This window comes from Stigmatopora nigra, chromosome 18, assembly GCF_051989575.1.
Source record: "Stigmatopora nigra isolate UIUO_SnigA chromosome 18, RoL_Snig_1.1, whole genome shotgun sequence".
Classification (NCBI taxonomy): Eukaryota; Metazoa; Chordata; class Actinopteri; order Syngnathiformes; family Syngnathidae; genus Stigmatopora; species Stigmatopora nigra.
Window position 1 is genome coordinate 2,616,711 of NC_135525.1, and position 11,231 is coordinate 2,627,941.

The 11,231-nt window shown below is 38.9% G+C and overlaps 1 long non-coding RNA gene across 1 annotated transcript; it reads right to left on the reverse strand.

The window, feature by feature from the left end:
- Nucleotides 1–273: 273 nt before the first annotated feature.
- LOC144211721 (uncharacterized) lies at nt 274–980 on the reverse strand. The gene is made up of 2 exons (XR_013329641.1): nt 585–980; nt 274–502 (listed from the first exon to the last, which is right to left on the reverse strand). It is a non-coding gene; the product is annotated as an uncharacterized LOC144211721 (long non-coding RNA).
- Between the last annotated feature and the right edge of the window lie 10,251 nt (nt 981–11,231).

The following is an 11,231-nucleotide window of genomic DNA, read 5'->3' on the forward strand; positions in this document are numbered from 1 at the left end:
GATACGATACATATAAAAAACTGCATCCGTTAACAGTACATATGAAACATAAACAGAAAAAAACGAATACTCATCACTCATCATTAAGGTAAAAAGTATAAAGTACAAAGTACAGTAAAAAGGAATGTATTACGAAATATTAAAATGTAATTTAAAAATCGATAGAGGGGCTGTAAAACACGAAAAACAAATAAGAGTGGACAGAGCTACCGCCACTGGCTTCCGCGTGTCGGTGCCATCTTGGCAAAAATAAATAAATAATTAAAAAAAAAAAAAAAAAATTATTTGGACAACGTCGGCGGGCCAAAATAAAACACCTTGCGGGCCGTAGTTTGTCCATGTCTGGTCAAGGGGGTAGTCTCCCTTTCACCTGAAATCAACTGGGATAGACTCCAGCAACCTGTCTTCGTGGACCGGACGACCGTTGTCTACCAGACTGCTTCAGGGACCCTCCACGCCCTCCCCGCCTGGTTTCTTGTTTTGTTTCGTTTCTGTTGGACGTCTGGAATCCAAAATTTAGGTGGGGGATTACGTTACGGATTGGTTCTTATGTGGTTTTTCCCCTGTGTTCCCTTTGAGTTCACCTGTCGAATGAATGGTCTCCTGAAAAACTTTCTGGAGGGGCAACGGTGATGTCACAGGTCACTCTTGCCTTGAACGGTCTCTGGAGGGGTGACGATGATCCTGCAGGTATCCTTGCCCTGGATGCATGATGGTCTGCAGACCACCTCGCCCTGGAAGCAGGATGGGTCGCAAGCATCAAAACCCCCATCGTCTACGTTGTCGCCGTAAGGACCCACAGGTTGGATGGAAGATAGCTCAGACGCGTATGTTTATCAACAAAGATCACCAAAATGATGCTGTTCAAAATCAAAGTAAAGCCTTTGCAAGCAGCTATTAATGGTTGTATGAATTACCAAAAAGATCCAAATGACCTTAACAATAATTGTTAAATGAGTCAGATGTGCATGTTCGAACAAAGTCTGAGTACACTAATCCCTCGATTTTTGCGGCTAATCTAGACCAGACATGCTATGATAATCGAAAAAGCGCGAAGAAAGATCACCCCAATTATTACTACCATACAACCTGTTGTTGTGCCTAAACAAAAAAGTACAACACAAGTACAATCATCAAGAAGTCTATTCATTAAATGTTAGTTATAAGTATATGAAAGACTGTAACATATCCATATCTAAATATAATATCTATACAAAAAGTGTAAATACTTTAAATACTGTACTCATAGGGAAATTAGTTCCTGTCCACTTGATATAAAGCCAAAACAACCGGTTAATTGGAGTTTTAGTCCAAGTCCTTCGCGTTCGGGATGAAAGTTCGGGAGTTTGTGAAGGCTTTCGTGATCCAGGCTTTCTGGTTCCACATCCAGTAGACAGACAGCAAGGCTTTGTTCTTCTTTTTTTTTTAAAACATGAGGACGGTCGAACTTGTTGATTAATGCTGGATTTACCATGAAGCCAGCCAGCAACATCCCCACACTTGTTGGGATGACGTACTGTGTCGCTGCCTGTTCTGATAATGATTTCTCTGCCCAACTTTAAAAAAAATGCTTGTGCAGGTTAAAGTAAATTCAGCTTGAAAGAGATGAAAAAAAAATGGATCAAAGTGATTATGAAGACACAAAATATGTATAATAGCAAAAATAAAGAGTAAGGCATAACTTAATTATATTGTGTTGATTGGTTAAAAGTACTAAAACTTCTGGGTCACCGTCCTGTGTCCATGTTGTTTTCTCATTTTTTGTATCCTAGTCTATGTTTTTGTATCTTTCACAACTGGGCCTTGAGCCTTACCCCCTTGTCATTTTTTTCTCTTTTATCCATGTTCAAGTGTGTGCGTTAGATGTAAAAGTTTGAATTAATCAGCGAGGAAGAGAAATGTAAGATGAAAAAGCACTGTGGCACTGTGGAGTGTGTACAAGAAGTGGATTGCTTGGAGTTTAATGGAGGGTTGTTTTTAATTTTTTTAAGGAGTTGGTAATTCGTTGGGTAATCATCTGATGTGAATATGACTTGCAAGCATTCTGACACAGGTCAAAGTAAAGACGGTCTGTGCAAGTGCTTGGATTTCAGGAAGTAGAAAGCAGTCTTTAGTATAGAAAAACACTGACAGATCCTTAAAATACATCAATTGCAACAAAGAAATTTCCCGATTACGGGATGAATAAAGTTATCCAATCCAATCCAATTGACTTTAAACATTGCTCAAGCAAAAGTGTACGGAAAAATTTAGCTATTTACTATGTGATAAGTATGTGTTGTGCATTATTTTTATGCTTATTGAGTCTCGGCAAATTGTGTGGTGTTGTTGGAGACCGGATAGGAATTGATTGTTTGACAAATGTGTTTTTCAAACAGGCTGGGGTTGAGTGGTCACTCACCCCTAATGTTTTTTTTTTTTTTTTTTTAATGTAAGAGGCAATAGTTGACAGGCGAGCAGTTTTCTATTTTTTGTGTTTTACTCTCTATATAAGACTTTGTGAGATTTAAAGAATTTAATCAAAGAAACAAGGAGGCCATCTGATTATTCGCCTTCTTATGAACTCTGTTCCTGAGCCTGCTGCCGGCCAAAAGGTCAGATGACCGTTAGTGTTTGCGTTTTCTTCCCCTGTTCCATTCCTGACAGAACTTAAGCTTCTCGAGGGAGACTGTGCCTCTCAACAAGAACCAAAGAATGGGTACTAATCCACAGCATAAAGAAGAAGCACTGACTTGTTCCAAAGTGGGAAGATCCCTACTAAGTGCTAACTACACGATTGCCTTAAAAGTAGAAAAGAAAATCCCCAAACCGATATTTTCTACTGTTGTAAATTGTGTTTGTTAGAACTAAATAGGAACAGATCTGAAATTGGGGACTGTTAAGTTAATATGGTGGGCAACCATTGTAAAACAAAATTCTCCACTACCATAATGGGGCAAACAAAAAATCATATGATTCATGCAAAATTCAACAGGGCTACGTACTATTGTCATTTCACTTACATGTATCTGTTCTCAACACAGAAGTTTATATAATCTGTTGTGATGCAGTGGGTCAAGCTGTCAATGTCCTCCCAATGTGAAACCCGATCAGTGGTCTCAAAACAGTCCCTGAGTACCAAGCTGGTCCATCTTTTTATGATCCTTGTGGTTAGAGGCTTTATCCTTACCACGTGGATGTAGGTAAGAAAAGAAAGGGCAGAAAGTATTTTGGGAATTTCCACAAGCAGTCCTCAAAGTTCATCCTCCTTGCAAGTGAAAATCCAGAAAGGGTGTCTTCTTTCTTTCTGCATGTTTTTGTGGATGTCAAACGGCCAACCTGACACACTTCCCGTCATCTCAGTGGGAGGTAGGACAGAGGCTCGAGCCGTTCCACAGGCTAAAAGGTGACTCCTGTTTCGCAAAGACAAGCACAGACAGATGAGATGAGAAGAATGGATTGTTGAGAGATCCAGATGGAAATCAGACGCAAAATACTAAATGTGACCCCAAAGAAAAAGAATCCTAATTTAGGTGCATTATTGATAAAAAGGTAGAACCCTAATTAACAGTTCAAAATCATTGATCCGTATTCAACTTGAAGAATGTATTTCATTTTTATGCATATACAGTCCTTTATGATTCATTTCAAAGCCATCACAATCCCGGGCTTTACGAGGCTTTTAGTCTAAATGAGGTTCGTCTAATATATGCACTGCTACATTTACACACGGAAGCCTGTGGACAGCCTCTGTCCTGATAATCGGTTTTTAGTGGTCATTAAAGGGCAATAGTTCATTCTATCTGTGACAAGCCTGATTCATTAGGTAGATTCACCCTCACCATGTTGTTACAGCTCACACACTATGTCATGGGCTACAACTTACGACATGGATGAACTCTCATCTCATTTTCCCAACCGCTTTATCCTCACTATGGTCGCGGGGGTGCTGGAGCCTATCAGCTGATTAAGGGGCAGAGGCGGGGGACACCCTGAATTAATGTGCAGACGATCTCAGGGCACAAAGAAGCAGACAACCATTCACGCTCACACTCATACCCAGGGGTAATTTAGAGTGTCCAATCAGCCTACCATGCATGTTTTTGGAATGTGGTAGGAAACCGGAGTACCAGAGAAAACCCACGCAGGCCTGGGAGAACATCAAACCTCACACAGGTGGACCAACCTGGATTTGAACCCAGAACTGTGAAGCCGACATGCTAAGAAGCCAAGCCACCGAGCTGCCCGCTCCATACAAATGCAACGCAGCAGATATTTACTCACAAAGGGCGCACTTAAAAGTCTAAGATTTTCTCCAAAGTAGACGTGATCCCCAATCAGTATGCACTAAATTCAAGATTCTGTAGATGTCGCTGTATGATGCGACAGGTTGACTGTCTGGGTACATTGTTTGCTGATGGTGAAAAGGTGGACGTGTGAAAGGGTAGTGCATGTGTGCATATCATGCTTAAAGCATGACTATTAGCAGTCGACGAGGACGTTTTAGTCTTTAGGGGTCTCGAACTCCGGTCCTCAAGGGCCCCATCCAGTCTATTTTCCCATGTCTACCTCTACCAACACACCCGAATCAAATATTCAGGATCTGGATCAAGGTCCTGGACCAATAGCTGATTAATTGATCATTTAATTTTGGGGTGGAAGAGGAGGGAGATATGAAAAACAGATTGGATAGGTGCCCTCGAGGACCGAAGTTGGAGACCCTGCTGTACTGTATAAATCAGTGGTGGGCCTTCAGTAGTGCTACGTGTGAATCAATCCAACGCTCAATAAGTATTTTATGTCTATAAAACCTTTACTGCAGCTACCGCTGCGACACATAAAAATAATCAATAATAACCTCAAAAATGTAGTATATCATATTTCAGAAAATAGACACATTTTACTCAACAAAATTATTTTTATTTATACACAAAATCCATCCTCCTTTCTCTCCTCAAGAATATTTCAATTACTCTGTCGTACAGATTACATGTGCATTTCAGGTCCATCAACCAATTATTTTCTATCGCCATCAAAGCTAATCCTGAAAGTCTAGTCTGTCCCGTTGTATTTCTAGTATAAGTTTTGATTGTATTTAGAGCTGAAAATGTCTGTTCGACATAAGGAGTGGACACGGGAATGGTCACTGCCAAACACACTAATGTGTACAGCTGCACCATGCTCTCACTCAGATTTTTTTTGCTCAAGGAAGTCAAGAAGATCAGTGGGAGATTTTCCTGCAAAATCATCCATGGCATACATCACAATCAGTTCTGTTCTTAGCCAAGGCAGATCGAAAAGTGTTCCGTGGCTCTGCGTTAAGGTGGAGAAGGCTGCATTTGGGAAAGTTTCCTGGTATTCCCGAAACATTTGCGATTTGAGGAGGGAGAGAACCAGTGCGAGCTGTGCTGCATTACTCGCGTCTGTTGTCTCGTCCACCAGTACAGAGACCAACTGCTTTTTTCTATTTCGCTTCTGATCTCTTCCTCCAACACTTCAGCAATAGCAGTGATCAGGTCGTTTTGTATTTTGCCCAACGTGCCACAAAAAACTTTATTAGTGGACAGATGGTAATTTAAATCCGTGTTTTTCCTCAGCAATGAGAGAAAGAAGTTCCGCATGATTTCCTTTTTTGGGGGAGGCAGCGCTTTCATCGTGTCCCTGAAATGAAAGTTCCTGCTTGCCCAGAAAAATGACGCAGTCTATCAAACTTTTTAAGATTTCCCTATTTTTCATTACCCTTTCATTGTGGCACTCCGTTTCCCTGTGCACTTGCTTGTTGAATTGTAACTCCACTCGGGATTCTCCAAAACTCTTGGAGTGCTTGTAAGTGTCCGGCAGAGCTTTGGTTTCTCGTTGCTGCTTTGGTTAAACAAGTCAAATTTGCAAATCCAGTGTTTGCATGTTCTCCCCGTGCCTGTGTGGGTTTTCTGCGGGTACTCCAGTTTCCTCCCACATTCCAAAGACATGCATGGTAGGCTGATTTGACACCCTAAATTGCCCCTAGGTATTTAGTGTGAGCGTGAATGGTTGTTTGTCTCCTTGTGCCCTGTGATTGGCTGGCCACCATCTGGCCTGACGTCAGCTGGGATGGGCTCCAGCACACCCCGCAACCCCAGTGAGGATAAAGCGGTTCAGAAAATAAGATGAGATGATATTTTCCTACGCGATCCAGCAACAAATGCCTCTCCAACCGCAGTGAGGCAACATCCCTAAAACATCCCATAAAAACTACTGCCTTAAGCCATACTGCATGTGGTGAAATTTTACTTCTATGTAATTTCATGGCCTACCTGCTTTATTGCGACGCAGACCAATGGACATGGATCCAGCTTCCTCATGGTGAAATGAGCGAAGCTCATTTGCAGGCCTACTAATTAATTAAAGGCATGAGGTGGAGGCCCTGGCTCAGCTTTTTTATGCATAAACCATGCGGTTGAGATAAGACGTAAATCGTATATCTTGTTAACTACAGGTCCTATCCCATGAGCAACACTTTATTGCTAGGAAAAATTGTTGACACAATAGATGTTTGTGGCAAACACCACAGCCACAAAACCAGTAATTGACAAGTGAAATTTAGCACCTTGGTGATGAAGTACTCACTGATGGAATCACTTCTTCAGAATTGATCCATTCAACATGAGTCAGCATTCATTTTTAGTGATAATGAATGAATTGATTTCATGCAAAATCTTGGCCTTCCTTAGCTACGGCATTAGTTTCTGAGATCGTGGGTTCAATTCCTGGTAGTTTCCAACAACTGTGTGGAGTTTGCATGTACTCTGCCTGCATGTTTTTTTTCCATGTATTCCAGTTTCCCTCCACATCCTAAAAACATGCACGCTAGGCTGGTTAAACACTCTAATTTGTCCTTAGCTGTGAATGTAGGAGTGAATGGTTTTTCATCTCATTGACATACACATGCACACACACCATGTCTCTTAATGTCAAAATTTGATAACTGCGTAGTGGCCCGGTGAGCGAGTGGTTAGCGCGTTGACCTCATAGTTCTTGGATTCAGGGTTTAATCCCTCGTCGGCCCTTACTGTGTGGAATGAACATATATACAAGTAAATCATTCAAAATGTTAAGCATTTAAATTAGTCTGTTGATAGTATGATCATTAATGATCTTTAAATTACTAGAGAGCTAAATTTCTAAAAAGGCGGAGAGAAAAATGATTAGACAAGTTCTAACTGCTGAAAATAATCAGGACAGTGACAACCGCCAACTTGTAACTATGATAAATTGTGGGAATACACCAAGTCAAATAGAGGAAAAACATGTTTACACAAATGGTAATTTTTAGAAGCATGTGGTCGATTTTCCACCTATATGTGATTTTGTATTTGTGCATGCGTGTGCACATGTTATTTCTCTTGTTTGGTCCTGTTAACAAGTGTTGAATTGCACAAGAATTTGGCTCACAAGGAAGATACAAGTGTGTGTGTGTGTGTGTGTGTGTGTGTGTGTTTGTGAGCTTCCAGTTCCGTGTGCGCACATGTGTGCGTGTGTGCATGTGTGTGCAAACGGAATGTGCTTTCATTGAATGGTTGGGGTCAGGGTTCCCTTTCTCCAATGTAGTTGCCACTCGCCAGGTCAAAATTTGATGTTGAGCAGAGGAAGAAAAAATATAGTGCCAACGTTGAAAGTTTCAAGACCTCAAGACTCACATTCATGCAACCCATAGTATAGGATAGTATGTATGTTATCTTAATTACAGCAGACAAACCTAGTGCTTCACTCACTTCAGCATTCACATACATTAACATGAAAAGGAGTGGCCCTATTGTGTTTAAATGGCAATGGTATATATATATATATATATATATATATATATATATATATATATATATATATATATATATATATATATATATATATATATATATATATATATATATATATATATATATATATATATATATATATATATATATATATATATATATATATATATATATATATATATATATATGTCTATGTTACATTTTGATGCTTTGATGAGGATAAAAGAAGGGGAAAAGCCTTGTCAATAAGATTACCCCAATTTAATGGTCCATCAGTCTTGGTGACTGACTAAAAAATATAAAATCTACACATACTTCAGGTTTGTGTGTGTGTACATATATATATATATATATATATATATATATATATATATATAAATATATATATATATATATATATATATATATATATATATATATATATATATATATATATATATATATATATATATATATATATATATATATATATATATATATATATATATATATATATATATATATATATATATATATATATATATATATATATATATATATATATATATATATATACACACACACACACACACACAAACCTGAAGTATGTGTAGATTTTATATTTTTTTGTCAGTCACCAAGACTGATGGACCATTAAATTGGGGTAATCTTATTGACAAGGCTTTTCCCCTTCTTTTATCCTCATCAAAGCATCAAAATGTAACATAGACATGTCAGATCCTCTGTCCTCTCTGTGGCCTCTCAGCACACCACCAGATAATATACAGTGCTGTATGTGAGGCTCTGCATGTATACTTTAATAAACACACAAAGAAATGGGTTATACAGGAAAATAATAAACATATATAACATTATATTATACACTTAGGTGACTATTGAGAGATATGCTTTTGAAATTGAGTTACATTAAAATAGATGTGAGAAAATGCTAACCTATTAATTTTTATGAGGGAGGGTGTGACTTTTTGGATGTAAATGACGTTGGGGAGACGTCAACAGCAGCAATTGTCTGTCTTTTCTGTTTTATTGTGTTTTAGATGTTTGATGGTTCCAAGGCACAATAAAGTGAGGAAACCTGGTATAGTCTCAGTGACTTGATCCTTATGGCCTTTTCACCTGCTCAGAAAAGTCTAATATGATGGCAAAAAAAGTTTAAATATTTTTTTCATGATTCAACTGTTGTTCATTTTGAAAAACATACTTGATATTATGTTAATATAAAATAATAATTAATTAAGTTTCGCATCCACATACCTGTCTGCCGATACCTGCCCTTATAAATGATTATGATTCCCCGTACAAACCCCCAAAAACGTACAAACACATTACGATGCATGTTTTACTCGCGGTAACTCGTTTCTTACTAGGAGGCTCCTCCATGCTTGCTTGTATTTACTCTATGTATATCTACGCATGCGCATGTCATCCTTTATCGATATTGTCGTACGCACCGCAAAAAAAAAACCATACGATTGAGGATAATATTTGCTGGCATACCGTGACAATAGTAACGATCGATGACAGTAGCGTCGTTGGCTACCAGCCTACGAATCAATCTGGATTTTAGCCAAAACGGTCTTGTTGAGATCGGTTTTCATAAATATTGGCGATTTTTTTCCAGTACAAAAGTCGGTGTATGGCGTACATGATTTGAAATGGTAAAAAAGTGTTTAAAATACGTATAAAACGTACAAGTTGACAGGTATGCATCCACTTATCTTCACAAGGGTCTAAGGCAGGGGTCGGCAAACCGGTCCTCGAGAGCCGCTGTTGGTGCTGTTTTTTGTTACAATCGATCGAAGACACTTTGACCAATGAGATTTCTGCAGCAAAAGAAGCACCTGATTGCAAATCACTGATTACACTTGTAGGGCATCAGATTGGTAAAAAGGTGTCCACTTTATGGCTTGGAATGAAATTGTGGCCCTTTGTGGAATAGTTTTCCCACCCCTGGTCTCAGAGTTGCTAGACAGCCAATTATGGGCACCAGGCAGGAGGCACTCAATCGCAAAGCCCAAAGAGACAGACAACTATTCCCACCAACACCTCGGTGCAATTTAGAATCTACAACCAGCCTAATACTGCATGTTTCTGGGATGTGAGAGGAAACCAGAGTACATGCAGAAAACCAATGCAGACATGGGGAGAAAATGCAAACTTCATGCAGGAAGACTGGAACTCACTAAAGATATTTATCTGTGAAATGTAGTTGGGTTAAATGCTTGTAATCTTTCTTGCCAATTTGCAACTCATTTGTTTTTAAACCACTGTGAAAAAATATTTCTGATATATTTCCAGCAACACAAAATATTTCCTATCAAAAAGGAATTTTCCTTTAATTTATATTGACTTCCTGCAAATGCAGTAAAACATCTTAACTCTGCAAGTGTTATTTTAGGAGGATTACCCAAAATGTATTTAACGTGTTTCGGCACTAATTATGATTAATCATTCTTTAATTTTAAGAACCACTTATCATCAGAAGGGTTGTAGGGGGCGCTGGAGCCTATCCCAGCTAATTATGGCCACCCTGACCAATTAGCCAGCCAATTCCAACTAACTATTCACGTTCACACTCCCACCTTGGGGCAATTTAAAGTGTTCGGCCAGCCTGCCATGCATGTTTTGGCAAATTGGGAGGAAACTGCAATACACGTACCCGGAAAAAACTCACGCAAGGCCAGGAAGAAATTGCAAACACACGGTGAGGACCCTAGCCCTAACCCTCAACCCCAGAACTGTGAGGTTAACGCGCTAACCACTCGAAATAATTGAGGTTAAAAAATAAATTATTTGATAGATACATAATGAGAACATTAAACCATCTGGCAGAAGTCACATTATTATATTTTATTTGTGATCTGAGAAAACTTGAACAACATTTGGTCTTACAAGACATGGAGAAATATTTTGCTCTGCACCTGAATGTGCAGATCAAGATCTTCATGTATTTCCCTTGTGTGCAATAATGTTTTTTTCCACTGAGAATTACTTTTAACAACTCATTCACATTGCCTTCACCTTGATAACAACTTGTTTCATACCAAGATTTGTCTGTTGGCCTCCTCATCTAGTTTCAAGACACCCTTGACATGAGTTCAGGTTTGTGCTGAACTTTTGAACTTGACAGAGTATGTCTGAGGGCAATTGACAGTCAGGAAAATCCGCACCCTGTAATCCTCGCTGACTCTGAAAGCAGTAACAAAGAGGATTTCTCTAGTAAGGACAGACAGAACTATCATTGTTCCATCAAACTCTCAGTACAATGTGTTGTAAATGTGTAAACCCTGCGAGTTCAAACTTTGTCAACAACATTAGGAAAGTTTTAATTCCTTTTTTTCAAAGGTTGTCCTGAAGTGTTTCATTTTTATTGCAAAATCCTAAGAAATTAATAAGATTTTTTAGGCCCTCAAACACAGTAAATGTTGTATAATTGTTAGGGCTGGACGTGTGTGTGGG